Genomic DNA, 21,777 nt, shown 5'->3' with positions numbered 1-21,777 from the left:
AATGCCCATACCTTTCTCTCAACTCACAGGGTCCTTCCTGGTCAGAAGGAAAGAGCTCCATATTTGACACAAGGAAAGAGGTCTCAGTGTTTATCTGCCTTTTCCCAGCTGCTTCCTTCAAGTCTCCAGGAGTATTTTGTCTACATAAGGAGGGATACTCCAGTGTCTCGATCAATATCTGCAAAAGCTTTTAAACTATAATAACTATGGTCTTCAGCACTCAATGTATTTTGACAAGAGCACCTCTATGCCAAGTGAAGTAGGTATACTCTCAGGTAAGGATTTTTAGACTCATTCCTTGGCTCCAAAGTACTTTCAGTAGAAAAGCCCATAATCATTAAGCCAAATGCAAAGGAAAAGGCATCCCAATGATACAGTTTTAATTCCCTATAAGTCTAACCAGTACGAACTTCATCACTACATTGTAGTGCTGCTAACTAATGAGTTGAATCTTGGCAGACCATTAATCTTAATTTTGTAAACATTGATTTTTTTTCCCCTGGATTTTGAATGGAACTAAAATTAGCTTTTTTTTTTTAATGTAACCTCTGTTTAAACTTCCTGCTACAGGGTATTTTATGACAATAAACAGCTCTATCCTTGACCAAGGTCTAAAAAGAAGTCAGAAGAGTTCTGGGAATAAAGGTCCCACCTCTCATCTTGTTTCACACGCTTCCCTTCTCCCTTCTGGGACATGGAGTGGCCATTGACTTCTAAGGAAATTCACTTGAGACTCAATTAAAACTACTGGGCACAGAGAAGAGGAAGCACATCCTTACCTTTTCCTCTCCAGTAAGGTCTGTTTCCAGGACCATAAGGACTTTTGTGGGCTATGGTTACAAGACAAAACCAGGAGGCCCAACCCAGGACTCACCCATTTGATAACTGCTGAATGCCTTCTAGTTTCCCTTGAATGTACAAAAGGCCTAGAGATCAAAACTGGAAATCTGGAAGGATCTCTCCACCAAAAGGAGTATTTGTGGCTCCCAATCTTCCCTCAACTCTCTCTGGGTTCTCAGCCATTGCTGTCGAGCAAACACAGTTTAGGGAGCACCAATTTTATTAGCATAGAATGGGGACTTTCGATTGTGCTCTGCTAAGTCAACCAAGAAGGTCAAACAGGCTATATATTCCATCCCTTCTTCCTATTTTCCTCTCTTTTCCATACTCCAGAAGATTTCAAGACCTTTCCTCTTATTTTCCTCCAATCTACCATGTTGTAGCCTCTAAGATATTTCCTCCCATTCTCTACTCTACCTTTATTCATTCTCATTATTTCATATCTATACTGATAAAACACCAGGGCAGGCTCGGAGCATTCTTAGCTCACTTAGGCCAGACCAATTGCATTTCTTCTGTAGCATCATAGTGAATTTATCACTTTTCCCAATGTTTTCCTGTTACTCACTGAAATTTTAAAAGTAGTAACCAAAGGGGAAGAATCCTAAACATTCTAAAAGCCTCTCACAGTCTACTGTATTTGTGATGCTTCAGAGAAAGTATCTGATAGCCAGACAGCAGACAGCCTGGTAGAAATCCCAGGTCTGTTCCATACTGCTCATGTGTCCCAGGACACATTACCTAACTCTCTGTTCTCATTTTTTTTTCTCATGCATAAGTTAAAGATATAATAGTCTCTACCTCACAGGAAAGTTGTAGTGAAGATTAAGAGAGATACTATATGTAAATCTTAACCATGGGGCCCAGCACATTTTAATAAATGTTAGCTATGAAACAAAAACATTCAGAATTGTTTCAACTAAAATCATATCTTCTACCCCAGTTGAATTTTGAGCGTCGTCACCCTGTTGCTACACCATTCCATTTTCAAATATATTTAATTCTAGAATCTGAGGAACATGGAGTGTGGTGTGTGTGTGTGTGTGTGTGTGTGTGTGTGTGTGTTTAATCTCTCCTTTATCCACTTGTTTCTATGGGTGAAATCAAGTAATAAATGTCAACTCTTGATAAGGTATTATCAGTCAACACTATGAAAAATAGAAATAAGTAGGAATTCAGTCCCTGCCTCCAAAATCTACCTGAAAAAGAGGATATACATTCAACAAGAAAATTATAGCCATATGAGAATCGGTTCATAAGCTTGTATTTCTCACTGATTAAGTGGGTGGTACAGACAATTCCTTGATAGTTGAGATAACACCTCCCTAACAAGGTGTAGGTCGGGTTCAGAGAGCAAGGAGAGTTAAAGCTGGACCTTGACATGGGCCTATCAGATAAAGGATTCAGGATAACCATAACCAGGAGGGAAATTTCAGAAAGAGTGACCCAGGGGCTGGACAGAACAAAGCGTATTTAGTAGATAATTAAGTTCAGAATGTGCTTGAACAAAGCAGGAAGATATTGTACAGGAAGATATTCAGTGAAAAACAGTGGGATCATCATGTTGAGTTCACTGGCTATGGGCTTTGGCTTTGAATTTCCTTTGATTCAGGTGTTACAAGGGAATTTCGTCTGAAAAACAATTTCCTGGAAATTGATAATGATTCACTAAAAATTGTGTTGAGGCTACTGAAACTACTGGTTATTAGGGTGGAAAAGACATGATTATTAATGTTTGCCATTTAGGAGGAAGAGGTGGCCTACACATTTTATATCTGCAATACAGGCAACGTAAACAACGAAAGTCAGGAGGGCAATTTTGCTAAAGAGTGACATGATAAAGGAGATATTGTAAAAAGATTATTTGGCACCAGATCACAGAATGAGCTATTGAAAGAGGAGAAGGGGCAAGAAAACCACTTTGGAGGGTAGCAACCAAGCGAACATGAAAGAAAGAATGAATGTAAAAGATTTTACGAATAAATCAATATACTTAGCTTGACTTCTAAAGGGTCTTCAAACTGAGTTACAGCATTTTGATTCTTGAGAAGAGTGCTATATTGGACAGCTCTTGCATTAGCAAAGATTAGTTTATTTAATTCTTCTATCACCTAGCAGAGGGCAAGGTTAGAAACATCTGAAATAGAGTACAAGTAAGCTCTGCTAGATGACAGGTAAGGGACAATTTGAATGCAGTACATGCCTCACCTCAGTGGATATTGGTTAAAATGGTACAAGATTCACCTGGGAAAAATGGGCCAACTAGAGACAAAGTGACCTTGAGCAAAGATGGTAGAAGAGACTGAACATACAACTTGCTTTTTTCATGATTTGACCAACTGCTCTGGTCTGAGTTATTTTACTCACTGATACCTTTCCATCTTGTGATAAGGTCACCATGTGTACAAGGACCACCATTGCAATGATACCAGGGTTGGCAAAGACACGAGGTTGAAGCCAGTTCTACTTTCAAAGACAAGTAACTCAAAAGGCCCTGGGAATATAAGGAAAAGGGGAAAGAAAACTATAACATCACTATAATTTTTACTCATTAACTGATTTATCAAGAGATCATAAGGTATAAAGTTCTGAACCAAAAAAGCATTTCAAAAGTATAAGAATTATGTATATCTTCCCAAAACATACACTACACCTGGGAGAAAAGATATATCTTTATCCAAATTAAGGAATACAGGAAGAAAGGCACAAGCCATGTTCCACTAATGTGGCTGCCTTGTGTCTAATGGTCTTAGTGTGCTGCTTTCTGGAATATGACAAAACATCATAAGGTTATTCTCAAGTTGGGTGAAGGAAAGTATGACATGGGGAATAGGAATTACCCCTCATATAAGTGCTGAATCACAGCGGATTTCCAAGGCAAGATGAATGGTAGGCAAAGGAAAGAACAAATGAGGACTAGCTATTCAGAGAAGAACTGGCTCTGTCAAGGACTCCCTCTTTACAGCACAAATGTGTCGATTATAAGTCTCCAACCAAGCCAAGAAAAGATGGTTGGGACATTTCTTTAGACAATGGCCCAATTGAAAGGTCACTTCCTGCCACTATCCGTGCCCCTGAGGGGGAATCCATACTGGCTCCCAGTAGACAGTGACTGCTATGTTGAAAGCCCAGCTTCTGAATGAATGCCTGGGTGCCCGAGTTACAGGCTTCTACTTCAGGGTTGAGAGATGAATTAAAGATACGTATTCATGCTTAACTGTACTCTGAAATATAAAGCAATCTGTACAATTTTTCAATTCACAATCATTGCAAAGTAGCTGTCAGTGTTTTCCTATATACTTCATTTATTCTATGATTTTTCGTATCATCTGAGAAACAGAAATTCTTTGCTCCCAAATGAGCAACATTTTGAACTCAACCCTGACCCTCACATGATAAAAATCTGTGCTGTTGAAAAGAAACATAAAGTGTTTTATTGTTTTGTTCTGTCTCTTCCCCTAAAAGCCATTCAAGGGCAGAATCCTGTTGCCTGTGTTCACAATGAGGACGACATAGAAAGAACATGGTATTTTAGACAGAGCTTTCAGAAAAATCCATATAAGGGCAAAAAGAAACATTTGATGCTGAATTCTTTCCTAATTCAAGACATTTTCAGTCCAGTTTTTATTTTATTTTTTTTTAAGAAAGGGTATAAAAAGAATTCCAGAGCAAAATCCTCTTGGGATTTCTTGTGGGAGCTGAATGTAGAGATGAGCAGACATTGTCCAAGTCACTGGAGGAACCCCAGAAAACCCACACCTCTCTTCTGTACACCCACTTAGCACTGGCCTGCACAAAAGAGCATATCCCTTCCCCGGCTCACATCCTCATCCCCTGCATCTCAACATAATTCAATACTCTAGCATTTTATATATGCTGATATGTTATTTTGAAACTCTCAAGTTACTTTAAAGGAACATTACATAATCTAAGGCAACGTTTATCTAAGCAGAGGATCTGTGCCACACTCACCTAGGGGTTTATTAAAATGCATATTCCTGAGTCCTTTCCTGAAATTAGCATATGTGGCATATCTGTGGAAGAGTCTTGGGTACCCAGACTGTTAAGACAGGCATTACTGTGGTCCAGATCCACAGTGAAAAGAGTGCTGGACTTTGAACTCCAGACTTAGTTCCACAATTAAATATTCATTGTAGACTTCAGCCAGTCTTTCATTTTTCCAATTCAGCTTTTCAACATCAGATCATTGATAGGTAATAAATGGATAAGTATTTGTACTCTTTTTAAAAATTTCATGAATGCACTTGTGAATTCCCTAGTTAGATGATAAACTCTGATACCCAATAATTTCTTTATTGTATTGGCAATATTATATTTATAGCTGGGCTCTAGTAAATAGTTTATTAATATGCTATATTAGCACAAAATTATAAGCACTTGCATATAACTCTGACGCTTGTAGAAATTCAATTACCAGCCAGGAGTTCAGACAAGAGTTATCTTAGTGAACTCACCATTGACAGGGCTCTTCCCTAGGACTCACAGTTTAATCAGCTATCAGAGTTGTTAAAATTAATGAAACTGTTGTTTTTCATCTAACAAAACTTATAAAGTAGATATGCTAACCCCCTTTGCCAATTTATGATTTTATCAGGAGAAAAATAATAAGGTGGCCTAGTAAGTCAGATTGGCCCATCCAACATAAGCACGTAATAAAATTACTTTTTTTTAAGTTTTTATTGAGGATAGTCTCAGTCCATTTGGGCTGCCATAAGAAAAGCACCATGGACTGGATGACTTAAACCATAGACATTTATTTCTCAGTCTTGAAGTCTGGGAAGTCTGAACTTAAGGTGCCAGAGGAGTCAGTTCATAGGAAGCCCAGCTTTCTGGCTTGCTGTAGTCCCACATAGCAGAGAGAAGGTTCTATCCCCGCCTCTCCTTCTAAGGGCACTAATCCTATCATAGGATTTCTACACTGGTAACCTTATCCAAACCTACTTACTTTCAAATGATCCACCTCCAAAAAACCATCACACTGGGGACTGGGCAGGGAGCCCAAAGAGTCCTTAACAAGGAATTCTAATGCTTTGTAATGTCAGTGCTTTGAGAACTACAGAATATCCCTATTTTATAAATAAACAAAGTCACAAGGAAATTGCTTGCTCTAATAATGTGATTTGTCTGTCTTCACTAGAAGGAAGAGCAGTCATAAGGTAGAGCTTTTAGTATGGGGCTGCCAGGGCACACATGAAGTGCTGAAGCTGTTCACTTAGGTTCGCTGTGGAGACTCACTTCTGCTCTGTTCCATGTCTGACCAACTTCCTCTTTCTGTTTGACATATTTATTTCTTTAAATATAGTAAGTTTTCATTCAGATAAGTTAGTTTTATAGGCACTGGAGTCACTTTATCTTGTACAGTCAATCTTTCCTCAGTTGTGTTTTATGTGGGAAAAGAATGAACACTTCTTGTATGAATAGTTATATGTGTGTGGTGTGTGTGTGTGTGTGTGTGTGTGTTTAAAAACTACAAATATGTATCTATGGCCAGCATATCAAATCCTAATTCAAAAATAGTATTAAAAACATGAGTTTTACTAATTTTGAATGGTGAGCTGATTAAAGTTAATGGAAAAAAAGAATAACAATGTAGGCATTAAATATAATATCTATTTAACACATGTATCCATCAATGTGTAGAAAGTTTATGAAGAATGGAAGTTTGGGAAAGATATCTACAAATTGACTTTAAGTGACTTTCTCTATTTCACTATGAGTTGTTTTTATAGTCTAACTTTGAGAAAATAATATTCATTTCTCTATTTTCATGTTCTTCAGGGGGTGCCTCGAAGTAACTTCTTTTGAGCTAACAAAATATATGACTTCATTTGGTTTTTAAATGCTGATTATGTGACTCTAAATCACACTAAATATAAAGATAGTAATAATAGTTCCACATACCAACTATTAGCATGAATGATACACTGTTGTAATTAGTCACTTTACACATACTCTTGTTGGTTATCAGAACTCCTGTGAGGTGGAAATCAGTCTTTCCAATTTATGGGTGTGGAAACTGAGATTGTGGCAATGGGATAATTACACATAGACCTAGAGCTTATTGAATGAGGGGGGAGCAAATTTTATAAAATTCCCTAGAACATATTGCCAAAATATTTTCAAATGCCTTTCATGGTAAAGTTTCAGAAAGAGTACTATAATTCTAGAAAAACTCAAGGCTCACACAGTGTGTGTGTGTGTGTGTGTGTGTGTGTGTGTGTGTTTAAGTGAATTGAATTCATTACAGTTTTTAATGAGACACCTTTTAAAAGGTCTCCTGCATCACTTTTGTACTTCTCTCTGAAGCCAACACTCCTTGCCTTCTCATAAAAATTAAAACAGGCAAATCTGTTTATAGACAAGATCCCACCTTGTCTGCCCAGCTGAAGATGAGCACTCATCCTACCCTAGACAGGTTCAATCTGATTGTCTTTCCTAGAAATCTGGATTGAGAACTACTTCACTCAAGAGAGAGTATGTAAACTTGGATGCTGTGGGAAAGAGGAAGCAGAGAAAGAAGATAAAGCAGAGTGCACCCAGATGTAGAGGATCACTCCTTAAAAGAAAAGAGAAAGTCCAAGACATAGAGAAAGAAGTCCTAGCTGGATTTCTAGTTATAGCCCATTGCTAGATCCAGTTGATGCATCTCCTGTTCTTTTGTAGAATGGAATAGCTTAACAATAAATTCTTATGGTTTAATTCAGCTAGTCTGATATGGATCTCTTCAGTTATAGACAACAGGTATTAGGTAATTCCATCATAATTTTGGGGGAAAAAAGTTACCTTATAAATGATTTCCAATGAGTAACCCTGAATCATTCAGTTTTATGTTACCATTTTCTGGTAGTAAATACATGACTGATAATTTTACTTAGTTCTAGAAGTCAAATGCAGTCCCTTTGATTACACTGTAATATACATACTATGCAATAAATTACTAGGGTTTTCTGATGGGTTTGATAAAACTGCTTAAATATTTTTGCATCATGAAGACATTCAAAGGAGAAAGCATTACATAACTACACAGAGTCACACAAGATGGCCTTTATTTATCAAATAAACCCCAGTCTATCTCATGTAGCTCTCTTTCAGTTGCTTTGTCTACTCATCCTCTTTTAACCATTATTACTAGAAACTCCAGAATAATTTTTTGTCCAGACAAAACTAGAGGCATATTTAGCAACAAAAGCATATTATTTAAAAACTGTCCCTTTCTTAGCATGTGTTAATACGATGGTACATACCAGAAGAACAAAATAAAATCATCACAAGAAATGACTGCAAAATACCAGTGTTCTGGATAATTCAAACGTAAGACATTTAGCTGATTCAAACAATTTGGTTTTGATTTCATACATCACCAAAGTGAGACATTAAAGGAGACTGCACAGAGCATTTTTGTTGTTGTTCATCCATGCTTTCCCTTGAGTATAAGAAAGGGGGAAAAACAGCATTTTTTCATTGAATTGATTTTTTAAATGAATTTAGCAATTAAAATCAGATTTTTAAAGCAAGAAAAATACATCTGGGTAAATTACTTATACTCAAAGTTTTAACAGAATGTGGATTAAATTACTGGTTTTTAAACCACCCTAAAAAAAATTGTAATGGAAAAATAAGTAGATTCAAAGGAGAACAACATTTTGACAGCAGTAACATTGAAAAATAAATTAAGATTTGTTATAAATCATTTGAAATTTAGTAATCTTAGGAAATTTTTGTCTATACTTTCTTCCTACCTGAAACTGGTCTTTTCCTAGTATTTCCTTTTACTGATTGTTTCTATCACACGAATTCTTCAATCTATAGCTATTGAAATTTTCAGCTTCATCCACAAGTAGCTCTTGGATATCATATCATCATGCTTTAAAGGTATGAGTGCTCAGTTTCTTGACCTTGATTCTTTTAGCCTGAAAGTTATTCTTTTCAAAGTTTTTTTTTTTTTTTTCAGGAGAGAATGGGCAAATCTAGCCATGTGGGAAGTGCCTTTGCTTCATGAGTTGCCATAAAAGTTAGCAGGTTATAAAAGATCTAAATGTTAGGGACCATAGCAGCAATTTTAAATTATGTTTTTTCAAGAAAAAATTTTTGATAGTAACATGTTAATATTATCATATGTCATATTGTAGATAAGTTTGTTTCTAAAAAGTGAATGCTTTGCTGAAAAAATTGCCCAGCATAGATTGTTTTTGAAAGGAAGAATTATTGTATAAATCTTAAATTCTTTTGTTTTGAAATGTGCATTACCTACTGAATTTATTAGGCCACTGAGAATGATTATTAGGCACCAGTGATATATTAGTATGTGCAGAGTAATGGACCAGGCCGATCTTTCATTGAAAACTAAGCAACTTTCTATGCAAAAATCTATAACAAACAATGTCTCCCTGTATTCCCATATAAAATGCTTTAACCCCTGGTTAATGCATATGAAGAGACTTAGTACTCATGCCCTAAGGATTTATACTCCAAATCTACTAGAGGATGAGGCTGCAGATTTCAATAGATATAAGCTGAATAATTTGAGGAATAAAGTAGAAACAATCAGTAAAATAGCAGGACAAAGATCAGTTTCAACCAGGAAAACAGTGTAGTCATCTTAATGCACTTTTGATTCTTTACACAAATTCTCCTCTGCTTATGGGATTCTTCCCCTTATTCTTTTCTAAGGAAAAAAAATGTGTGTGTGTTTTTTTTTCTTTTTGTCTCAGTTTAAATGCCATTTCTTTTTGAAGCTTTTCTCCCATCAGCTCCTTCCTCTTGCCCAACCTCCACTGCAGCAGAATTAATAAATTCATCACATGCTCTTATGTGTTACCATAGCATTGTGTGAATACCTGTAGCACAGCACTTATCATGTTGTGTTATAATTAGCTCTGTGCACATGGGTCTATCACCACGCTCCTGGAGACTTTTGAAAGGGGGACAATATGTAATTCATTCAGTGTTTTGCTTATAATTGGTACTCAACAAATGTTCAGCAGACATAAATAAGTAAAATCCTCTTATTAGAAATTTGCTCATGCATTCACTCATTCATACCCCATTCAATCATTCATTCAATCCTCAACCCAACAAGAATTACTTAGTGTATATTTTGTGTCTCATTGCAAAATACTTTCTCAGATTCATTCCTAAATAGTAGAGGGTAGAGACTTAGAGGTCATTTGAAAAATCTTTCAAAAGCATGTAATCATGTAATAAAATTCTCCTGCTTAAAAAAAAATATTGCCTATGGCTATCTCTGATGCTAAACATGCCATATGTTTGATGAAACTTGTTGAGTGATTGATTGGTTGATTGATTAATTGATTATAGCTGAGGTTCAACTGTTTTCTGTCAAAACAGGTGATAAAAATATCTGCTAAAAATTTCATCATCTTCTACATAAACTTTCTTTTAAAGTTAGGTTTCATCCGGAAAAATAACTAACCCACACAATACTGATGTCATTCCTCAATAAAAACCTTTAAAATGTCTTGCATTTATATTTTTATTTTAAAATATTTATCTATTAATTATTATATTTTGAGTTATTTGTTCTCTTTATGCCCCTTTCTTTATAAGCTTTCTCAAAATGAGAGAAAAAATATTTTCTCTTTCAACTAGAAGCGGGTAGTTTTGTGCCTCTGTAAAGCAGGAATTTTGACTAATTGGTCACAATTGGGTCAGTGATCTTTTTTCTATCTATGGTCACCCAAAGGCAATGCAAATTTTTACTGCCCATTCTGGTCTCATCACATGACAAAATTAGATTTTGTGCCATGCTGATATCAAGCATAAATGACCACATTCATAAATGATTATCTACACCATTCATTCTTAAACTTTCAGAGTTAGAAGGCAATTTAGGGAAAATCTATTTCAAGTTTCTACCAATGAGAGAATTCCTCTCCACTACTCCTAATAGCCAAATCTACCTGAATATAACCAGGGGCAGAAATCATCTTTCTTATGGCCTATTCCATTTTGGAAGAAGTACAATTCTTAGAATGCACTTCCATTTATTGAGCCAAAATCAGATTTCCTGAACTTCAAACATTGATCCTGACTCTAGCCTCTAGTGTTTCAAAGATTTAATCTAATCCCTCCTCAAATATTGAAAGGCAGCCATAGTTCCCTCTAGGTATTTTCCAGTACAGCCTATAAACCCAACTAAATCTGTATCATCCAACCCACATGTGTCTATTAACCACAAGGACATCATGAGAGATCACTTCAAAGGCCTTGCTCATGTACTAATGCCAGCATTTCTTCAACTACCAATTAAGTAAGCAAAGAGAATTGGTCATGATTGCTCTGAGGAAACACATTGGCTCTTAGTGATCACTGTCTATGTCTGTGTGTAGACAGCAATCTGTTTAATAACTCATTTGGAGCCATGCATATTTTTTTCCAGAATCCATCTTTCTGTATCAGTCAGAGTTCAACTAGAAGGGATGAAATACCCATGTTAAGTATTTAAAATAGAGAGGCAATTTAACCCAGGGATTTGATTACGGACAGGCAGAAAGGCTCACAGAACAGCAGATGCTGAGGCAACTGAGATGAGAAACAGCAGAAACTACTAGCACTTCTTAGGCTGGAAAGAGACCAGGAGGATTAGGAAGTGCCAGGAGTTGGGGTCACCCAGAGGGATCTGGATCCCTAACAGTGAAAGCTTAGAGGAGGTGCCACTTGAGACACTTAAAGGTAGAACCTGAACCACAGAAAGCCAGAGCAAGTACCCTGGCTCATCCCTTCCTCTAGCCCTCTACTTTCCTACTGGCCAAACCCCTAGAATCCAGCTGACACAGAAGCCAGGAACTGCAGGCAGCAAGAGAACAAGGCAGAGCAGGAGAGAGGGAAAGGCTCTGGCTGCTTTTCCACAATTCCCCATGACACGTCCAAAGCTACACAACTGTAAGACATTTCAGCACTTTGGATACTTTATCATATCAGTTATTTTATTATGGTTTGTCCTAGAAGTTGCTTCTCCCATAAATGTCCCAAATTGGAATGAGATAACATAACCTTTGCCATTGTTACTGTTAATTACTGCACACAGAGACCCTAAATTAATACAACTTGGCTGATTCTGAAAAAAAATCAAGTAGTCCCCCCAAAAAGCTACCTTTTTAAACTCTCTTCCGTTGCTTCATGCTTGATTTCTCCTTAGATGTATATGAATTACTATTTTTATTTATTTATTATTTCTAGTTTACTGAAGAGAGTTAACTGGAGTTAAGTAGATCCAATTTCCCTTCTTACAGGGTGAAGTTGACCATATCCACACTTGTGAATTGTTTTTCAAACAAATGCACACCAAAATTCTATTGTAAGAAACATGGAATGCATCAGGAAATATTCAATCAACCTTTAAATGGTGCGTATCTAAAGACCTTCAATACATTGTGTGTGAGAGAGAAAGATACCCAGACAAAGAGAAAGGGGTATTAGGGATTGAACCCAGGGTTGCTTTACCACTGAGCTACAACCCTAGTCCTTTTCATATTTTATTTTGAGACAGTGTTTCCCTGGTTGCCCTCTAACATGGTGATCCTCCTGCCTCAGCTTCCTAAGTAGCTTGGATTGCAGGAATGTACCACCACACCCAACATTACATTTGTATTTTTAAAGTAATTCCTTTTTGTCTTTTAAGATTTTACTGAAGGAATGTTTACATGGTATCCCTGGCACAAACATTTTTACATTTAACAGCCGGTAGCTTTATAAAATCATGTCAGCTGGCTGAGTTCATGAATCTAACTAATCTTCTCAACAAAATGGCAGGTTTTAACAGTAATTGGCAAATCAGATCATTGTGTTAATTTAAGATGCATATCCAGCTCTTCTTGTCTGTCCAAAGTAAGTAGTTCAACCCCAGGCAGTAGACTGTTCCTCTTGGCAATAGATAGAGCTGTACTGTCCCATACTAGCCATGGAGAGCCACTGAGTATGTGAGACATGGCTCATCTGTACTGGCATATGCAGTAAGCATAATATAAAAAAAGGAGTGCAAGATAACTTAATTTTTATATTACTATAAAAATTATTGTGTTAAAATGATAATAGCTTGAATACATTCGGTTAAAGTGTGTTAAACTTAATTTCCTCTGTTTCTTCTTACTCTTTAAGTTACTCCTAGAAAATTTTTAAATATGTATTTGTTTAACACTTGTGGCTGTCTTTGTTTTTCTCCGGACCATGCAGGTTTAGAGCAAGTGAAGAAGTGGCCGTGTGCCAAGACAGGGCATAGCAACTAAAGGAGAAGTCATCTTTCCTTTTAATTAGTTTTGTAATTGCAACAAATTCCATGTCAGACATTTAAAAGACACAAGCCTATTCTCCGCACTCAAGCAAAACTCCCACTGTGGTTCTTAAGAGTTCTGCCTGAGTGAAGCAAATGAGATTAGGCCCATGATGTTTACTTCATACTAAAACATTTTCTCTTTTCCAAAACTTTTTTAGTATACTGTTGGCTACCAGACTGTACAAATGCAGAATAGAGAAAGGATGAAAGAACAATAAAGAAACGATTTGAAAGTGTTGTTTTGAAACATGTAACTAGTGCTGTCAGCTGCTGGTTCTTTCCATTTTGTACATTTACATTTCCTGACTGTAGTTTAAGAACATTTCACTGCGTGTTACTATCAATCATCCTTAACCTAGAAGTGCACTGTACATTAGTAACAGTTAATTGGCATATTTAAAGTAAATAGCTACTTAGTTTTGTTGTAAAGGTTCTGCATACAAATCTATAACACCACATGCTTTGTTTGTTTCAATAACAAACATTCCTGTCTGCAACGTTGCCACCTCTGACAATAGATGAATAGAGATGCAGTTGCCTTGAAGTACCCAGCTCACTAAATGACAGCCCAAACGATGTGCAAAGTATAAGCAGGCACTCTTTGCCCACCAAATGATGTCCATACACAGGGAAGAACACAATGACGAAAAGGAGAGGCAATGTGAAGCTTTAGAGGGAGGGTCAAGAAGAAAAACAGTGAAAAGAATGGAGATTGTAACTTTGCCTATACTTTTGTAGGTGTCGAGAACATGTCAAACTGAACATGGTTTTTATTTCTCTCAATACATCATGGGCTGATGCTTTTGTAAATTAAAATACAATGATTTAGCAGACATTATTTTGGCCTCTGCCATTTGGTGAATGTTAGGTTCAAACTCTGTATGCTGCATACATCCCAACTCCAGGAGAGGTATCATCCTACTCACCACTCTCAGTGTCCAGTAACAAGCAGAATAGGGCTTCTTCCTTGGACAGCAGGCAATGGGTTAGATCTTCCATAAAAGAATGACAAGGACTTCTTTCCAACTGTGAAGTCAAGGCATTTATGATAGATACCTTAACAACAAATAATTCTCACTACATTTGGGGTAAACTCCAGGGTCTCTTAGACATGAGAATATGAATTTTCACTTGAGTCTACACACTCCCTTTGCTACCTGCCCAAGGGGTCAAAAGAGATCATCTGGCACTTATATATGTAGGCGTATATGTGTATGTGTATCAAGCAACAATAGAAACACTTGCACATATGGAAAATTGTCGTAGTTCATAAAAATCTTATTAATCCACAAAATGTTTGAAGCTAAATTAACTAATAACACAGTTGGAAATAGTGGTGATACTATTGTTAGTACTAAAAACATTATTCAAACTCTACTAAGAAGTTAATGAAGAAGAAAAAGTTTTATGGAAATAACCTGGAGATCAAACCTCTATTTCTAATATTATGTCTTTTTGCAAAATTTAAATTAGAGATACTAGAAAGTTTTACTTAGAATTTCATTTAGGAACATCATTAATAAGCAGGAGTTTGCTACTTTTATTTTCTGCAAACCCCCACCATGGCATTTTCTCAGTGCTTTTGCATGTGACAACATGACCAGCAAACATAGGAGTGGATGGGCTCTTGTCCTTCATCCACTCCCATGTATTGCATCAATCTAGTAAAGCAAAAGAAGGAAAGTTTCAAACAGTGTTATGTCAAGCATTAGAAAATATCAAGAGGAGAATTTCTCTGAATAAAATTATCAGGAAGAATTTCCCATCTTTTCTAAATTTCTAATATTGAACTCTTCAGTCAAGGATCACAATCTTTCGTGGTTCACTGAAAATTTCTGAATAGATATTTGCCATCACTAACTCAAAACTAAAAAGCCAATTTCTTTCTTTTTTTTTATGATCAAGTGTTTCAAAGCCTTCTTTCCAATGAAGCTTTCTAGGTCTAATAACATCACCATCCAGTCTGATGTTGGATTTGGGGCAGGATGTGTCTTCCAGCCATACAGCCCATTCAATTCACGATTATTTCCTTATTCCTTCTCCCTTGTAATTTTTCCAAGATATATTCCTTTCTTTCCACAATTACTACTGAAGCTCCTGAGTCATGTTTAACCCATAACTAGATGATTGCTATAATTCCCTCTTCCCAGGTGGATCCATTGTCTCTTTTACAGTCCATCCTAAATGAAATGTAACATTGTAGAATCCAAGTGATGTTTCTAAACCACCCATGGTACTGAACTTGATTTTTATTTCCCTCAATACATCATGAACTAATGCTTTTGTAAATTAAAATACGATGAAATTCTGGGAAAATGATCACATGTGTAGCTGTCACAATTATATCAAATTGCTCTAAGAGTTTCTAAATCTTGTCAGTGTCTATATTTTTCTCACCATAGACCTCTACCAGTTTGCTAATTAGTATCAGTCTCCAGACCACACCCTGAGTTGCCCCAATGACCTACTACTGTTCACTTAATCATTATTATTTTCTAGGCTTGTCATTTACACCATTCCAAAACAGGAATCAAAAATTTTAAAAAAAATAAATTATTTAAGGGCTAGCAATGTGACTCATTGGTACACCACTTGCCTAGCATATAGAGGGCCTGGGTTCAATCCCCAGTACTGCAAAACAAACAAACAAAAACCTAAGTTGTTTAGTTTGTTCTTTTCAGATTGATTGTGTTTAGAAAAGGCCTCTTTTCTTTCCCTTTAAATATACTTTGACCTTGAAATGCTTTAAAATTCTATTGGTGCTTGATAAAAAAAAATTCCTATAGGTATGTAATAAAATTGTCATGGATCTTATAGCAAAGTACAAATGCTTTGGTCAAAATATTGACAGGATGCTTGAAAACACAAAAGTCTGATAGAGAAAATGACAAATGACACACATGCAAAATCTCATCTAAATATATTACAGAAAATATTAAGAATAGTATGCAAAAGGAACATAGAAACTGTATCCAAGTTCTTATAATTAAGATGGCCAAATTCAGTACTGAAAAGCAATACAGAAATAAAATTCTGTACCCTGTGCTTTTGTATAACTAAAGTTTTTTTAAAACACCAAACTATTTATTTTGTATTATGTCAACAAAATATCCAGATGAATTTCTGAAATTGTAACCATATTGACTGATGTTAATATGTTGCAGAGATTACGAAGAGACAGACATCTCAGTGAGACACTTGCCTTATAGGTAGACTTCAGTATGCCATTAGTTTAATGGACTAAAATGCAGATAGCATTACCTTCATCTACAGGCTCAAAGACTGATAATCATCCCCTTCCTTCTGGGTCCCATTGCTTCAGCCAGATTACTTTTCGTACTGTTTCTTCATATACTTTGCAACACGATCACATCGCATTTTTCTTCAAAACTCTGGCAGATTGTTTGGGCTAGAGATAGATGGAGACAAGAGGCACCATCTGGTGCAAGATCTTTATTCCTTGTTAGCACTACAGGAGTTCTGGTATTTTACATGGTTCAAGCAGTAGCAAAGATTTTTTTAAATGCATAGATTGAGAAGGTGTAAGATGGTCAAATGGCCCTTGGCACTGTCTAATCATATCACTGGCTTCTATGGTGGAGACTTGGGGTTTTTTTGTTTTTCTTGTTTTTTGGGGTTTTTTTCCTTCAATTCAGACAACCAGTGTGGCATATGGTTTCATGATTCACAAAGATGGTCCTGGACTATAGATTTGACGATCTCAACATAACTTCCAGGCTTGCCAGAGCTGTGTTATAGCAGAGAGAGCAAATAGCTCATGATATTTCTCCTCTGATGAGTAAGCTCCAAAATCTCAGGTTTAAATTTGATCTAGAATTGAAAGAAAAGAAACTATGTCCTCCCATGCCAGTATCTATAGGGATTCTTTTGACCAGAGGTGAGTGCTTATTTTTGAATTACTGGCCCATAATTTGAGAGCCCAAATGCTTAAATAATTCCCAGGTTAATTCTATGGACACATACCAAATATATTTTCTGGCTATTTTTTATACCTTTCTATTCTTTGAAAATGCAACTGTTGTTCTAAAACTCTGGTCACTTTTTAATAGTAAAAAAAAATTCCCTCCTCTCTCACACAATTAAAGTTAGTGTTTTCTAAAGAAATTGACTAAAAGCTGGGAACTAGAAAGTTTGCTGATGACACTAAGAAGCTGATGCACAGCTACCTTGAGTATAAGTGAAAAAAAAAATGAACTGTAGCAGTGCTTCGACAACAAACTAAAACACACACACACACACACACACACACAAAATGGGGCTTATACAAGTTAATCATGGCTGCAGTTCAATAATAAAACTAAAGGAAATACTCTTTATTTACTCTTGATTTGGGAAGGCTACATTGAATTACTGTCATTAGACTGACTGTATGCCAGAAATGTGAAGTGTCTTTATAATGATCACTACTAATGCCATCTTAATCTCTGTGAACCACTAGCCCCAGTGTTATGCACACGTAGTCCTCAGGTAACCCCCTCTCCCTTGGCCATTTCCTTCCATCCTTTCATCCCAAATTAAATTCCCTCTTCTCTTTCATCCTTTCTTTCATCTACCTTCTCACTCCAGGACCATCTTTTTATACAGTTTTTTCAGGGTTCACAAATTATTGCTTTTTTCTACTGAGTCCTTTGACTATTTATCCCTGCCATCTCCCTCTCTGTCACTGAAGTCTTCCTTTTTTGATATCAGGAAATGTGCAGATATCAGCTGGAATTATTTGAAATGATGAAAGAAAATAAAAATAATAAAAACACGCCTAAGATAAATAGGCATGTTTTCAACTATGTTGGGAAAAGAGTAGATGTCAAAAAAGTGGCTATGAGAGTACATGGTGTAAATGAAGTCAGCATTAACATGGTCAACCCATTGCTTTTACCTCATGGTAGATTGTAAATCATACTTACAACTCTGAGGAATCACAAGCTTTGCCAGGGGTTTTTCATTGACTCTCTTTAGTCAAGAGTCATGCCACCATCAATTCTTATTGTATTTGTCCAAGAGTCAGAACACCTCATAATTTTTAGTCATTCTTCTTCAAAGTTAAAAATTTGTAAAGAGTCTTGTTTTTATGTTTATAACAAACAATTTCCTTTAAAGTCCAAAGAAGAGTTATCTGTATATTTCCCACAGAATTATTTGGAAATGAAAATCTGCTTTTTCTTGGATCACACATCCCAAAAAGAAAAAGGGAATGTGAATGACTCTGTCTTGATAAAGGAAAAGTCATCTCACAGTTGCAGCTCATCTGTTCTGTATGTTGGAGGTGAAACAGATGATGGAGTTCAGAGAATTACCAGTTTCAATGTGCTTTAAATTTAATGACTTTCTAAATCTTAACTTGGGAGATAAATCTGAAGCTACTGACAGAACTTAGGATCCAAGTTGCTACCAACAAACAGTTCATCTCAAGACGTCCAATGGTTCTCTTGTGTAAAGACCACTTAGCAATTTTACCTTGAAGCTCTCCACCATCAGATGGCAACCTATCTTTTCAATGTTTTATGTTCTGTTTTCATTTTCTAATCCACAGTTCCTGGTAGAAAAATCTATATATCATTACTTTAAAACTTCATGTAGATTCAGGGTCTACAATTTTATTTGTATGTGTTTCTTTTGGAGATGTCCACCTTCTTGCCTCTCAACTGATCTACGCAACACCCTCCCTTTGAATCTGTCCTAATGACTCACGTTGTCTGTGATCCTGTCCCAGCTACTTTAGACCTCAATACCTCTCTCCTCTTATCACCTACAGATCTGATCTTTCATGCTAGCCAATACACCCTTGTTGTGGGCTCTTTTTTTGTTGCTAGGTAACATTTTTTTACATGTATTTTGTGTTCTCTACCAATGTAGCTGTGTCTGGGGCTGGGGTGAATTCTCAAGAATGTAAGTGACTTGGAGTCTGTCATTTATCTCTAAGTGCAATCTTAAAGAACTGAAAAAGGCACCTGTTATATTTGTCAATTGACTGTTTTATTGAATTCATGCATTTTACAGTTAAGTACATGATCAATGTTAAATATTCAACTTCAAATTTCTCTAGCTATAAAGATTTTTGTAAATTAAGTCTAGCTTTAATAAAGTGTATTACTAGGCATTAATGTAAGCCTGAGATAATACCCTAAAATCTAACTTGGTAAAATATGGATTGAAAGCTTAGAAAAAATCGAGATAAAATTAAAATTTCCTTTAAAAATCTGAAGGTAATATACATGGCTTTCTAATGCATCCTCTTAACATAGCTAATAATCTATCAACACAGTATTGATAGAGTTGGTTTTTGTTAAAGGAGTTGAATGTTGACCTGTAGGATTGATCCCATCAGGTACTAATAGAAAAAACACAACATGCAAATTTGTTTATGTTGAAAAAGTACTGAGACAAACCTATTCCATATACTCTAGACTAAGCTCTGGAAGAAGCAGTCTCTTGAGTAACCAAGGACAATAGAGCACTCTAGGAATTGGAAAATGTATATCAGGGAAAGTGACAGTATAAAAAAAAGTAAGTATAGTGATAATGACAAATTTTATATCAATGACAATGTGGTATCTATATAAAGTTCTGCACAATTTTCTTATGCCATAGTAACTATTTCAGCAAAACTTTTGTGAATTTAGTCAACCAATCAGGTGAATTAATTCCTTCAATTAATTAGTTGGTGGATTAAACTGACTACATGTTTAGGTATTAAAAAAGAGTATTAGTATGCAGCCAAATCAATGTTTATAACAACTGGACTCACAATAGCCAAGCTATGAAAAAAACCTAGATGTCCTTCAATGGATGAATGGATAAAGAAAATATGGTATATATACACAGTGAAATGTTACTCAGCCATAAAGAAGAATAAAATAATGACATTTGCAGATAAATGGATGGAACTGGAGAATATCATGCTAAGTGAAATAAGTCAAAAAACCAAAGGCCAAATATTCTTTCTGATATGTGGATGCCAACCAAAAACAAGGGAGGTTGGAGAGGGAAATAATAAAACTGGATTAGACAAAGGAAAATAAAGTAAAGAGAGTGGGGAAGGGAAACAGGAAGACAGTAGAATTAATTGGGCATAAGTTTCCTATCCTCATATTTGAATACACGACCAGCGTGGTAACTCCGCATCATGTACAACAGGAAGAGTGGGATCCGAAATAATAAGTTATACTCTATGTATGTATAATTTGCCAAAATACATTCTACTATCATGTATAACTAAAAAGAACAAATGCAAATTTTTAAAAAAATTTAAAAGCATCACTCATAACTTAAAATGATCTCAGAAGTTGAAGAGTTTATAGCTGTAAAAAAGCATTTTATAAGCTTAAAGTACTGTAGAAAATCTTGCACCACTGACCACCAGCTATCTGCCATAGATGTGTGCTGCCCAGGGCAGAATTACAACTGGAAGGAGACTGCCCAGTCCTGGACTCCATTTCCCAGACTCTTGCATCTAGGTGATGTCCTGTGACTAATTTTTATTAAAGGCAAATGACCTAAGAATAGCATAGGCTATTTGGGGTGTAGTTGTTAGAGAACACAAGTGCTTTCTCCACCATCTCTCTGCCTTTGTCTACTCAGGCTCTTCTCTTCACAAGTTTTCATCATTGCTGGAATCTACTCCCAAGATTTCTCTACGTCTATTCTTTTTTTATTTTCTCCATTCCAATCATAAAGAAAAGCCTAAAAAAAAAAAAAAAAAAAAAAAAAAAAAAAAAAAAAAAAAAAACAGTTATCTGGGGAAAACTGGAACCACCAAACATGATTCATAATTTTATGTTTGATTATAACAATAATGGTAATAGTGATAATGGTGCTGATGATAATGAAAAAACAAGGGGTTTTTGTTTATTTTTAGAAAAAATTTATTTTAAAAATATTTAATAAAATAAATACCACATAAAGCTTTCCCTTTTAGTCTTTCAAAAAGATAAAAAAATAATTATTTCAATTAAAACTGAGCTAAGCAGAATTTAAGCAATCTCTCTGTAACATGAGAACTACTATAAAATCCTATTGCAAATAATTCCCCCCAAAGCATTCATTGTTAAGGCCTCTAAGGCATCAACATAGCTTGGTTTTAAAGTTCTGATTCAAACCACAGTCCATCCCAGTAAGCCCCCTGTGGAGCCCTTACTACCATGCAGTGCAAAGAATTGCATTGACTTCCTAAGCATCTAATGTAGAAAGAACTTACATGAGCTCTCATCTTTACAGTTCTCCTGGAACTGGCAACATCACCAGGGAAGAGTCTAGAGTTAAGATCTTGCAAATTGGAAAAGAGGGAATCAACCCCAACAAATACAAAAAAAAAAAAATCTTGGAAATAACTTTTCCACAATTTCTTTAACTGTTAGCTAATATTAGCATTTGCAAGGGAAAATAAGCAGTAACATAAGCTAAAATCTCATTGTTTTAAATATACAACACTTCCCCTTAATCTAAGTTTTATTTCCCCTCTTTTCTCCAACTTGTGCTATTATTTGGGGTTCCCAAATGTAATAGCATTTCTGACCATTCTTAATTGCACTTTAATGGGTGTTAAGCATGGAAGTGTGTGCAAACATGCAGAGTTTTCTAGCCTTTGACTGTTCCTTGCCTCTGGC

At 35.9% G+C, this 21,777-nt stretch overlaps 1 long non-coding RNA gene across 3 annotated transcripts in view; it reads right to left on the bottom strand.

Moving 5' to 3' along the window:
• The window catches only part of LOC113196719 (uncharacterized), a 161,407-nt gene that overhangs the window by 30,088 nt on the left and 109,542 nt on the right, over nucleotides 1–21,777 (bottom strand). Inside the window, exon 5 of one of the 3 annotated variants that reach the window (XR_013343898.1) lies at nucleotides 19,218–20,854. The exons of the other annotated variants lie outside the window; for them this stretch is intronic. This is a non-coding gene — a long non-coding RNA (uncharacterized LOC113196719). Of the gene's footprint in view, nucleotides 1–19,217; nucleotides 20,855–21,777 lie in introns of those variants that run through there. 3 annotated transcript variants of the gene reach the window in all.

This window comes from Urocitellus parryii, chromosome 1, assembly GCF_045843805.1.
Source record: "Urocitellus parryii isolate mUroPar1 chromosome 1, mUroPar1.hap1, whole genome shotgun sequence".
NCBI lineage: Eukaryota > Metazoa > Chordata > Mammalia > Rodentia > Sciuridae > Urocitellus > Urocitellus parryii.
This window is presented reverse-complemented; position numbering and strand designations above follow the sequence as displayed.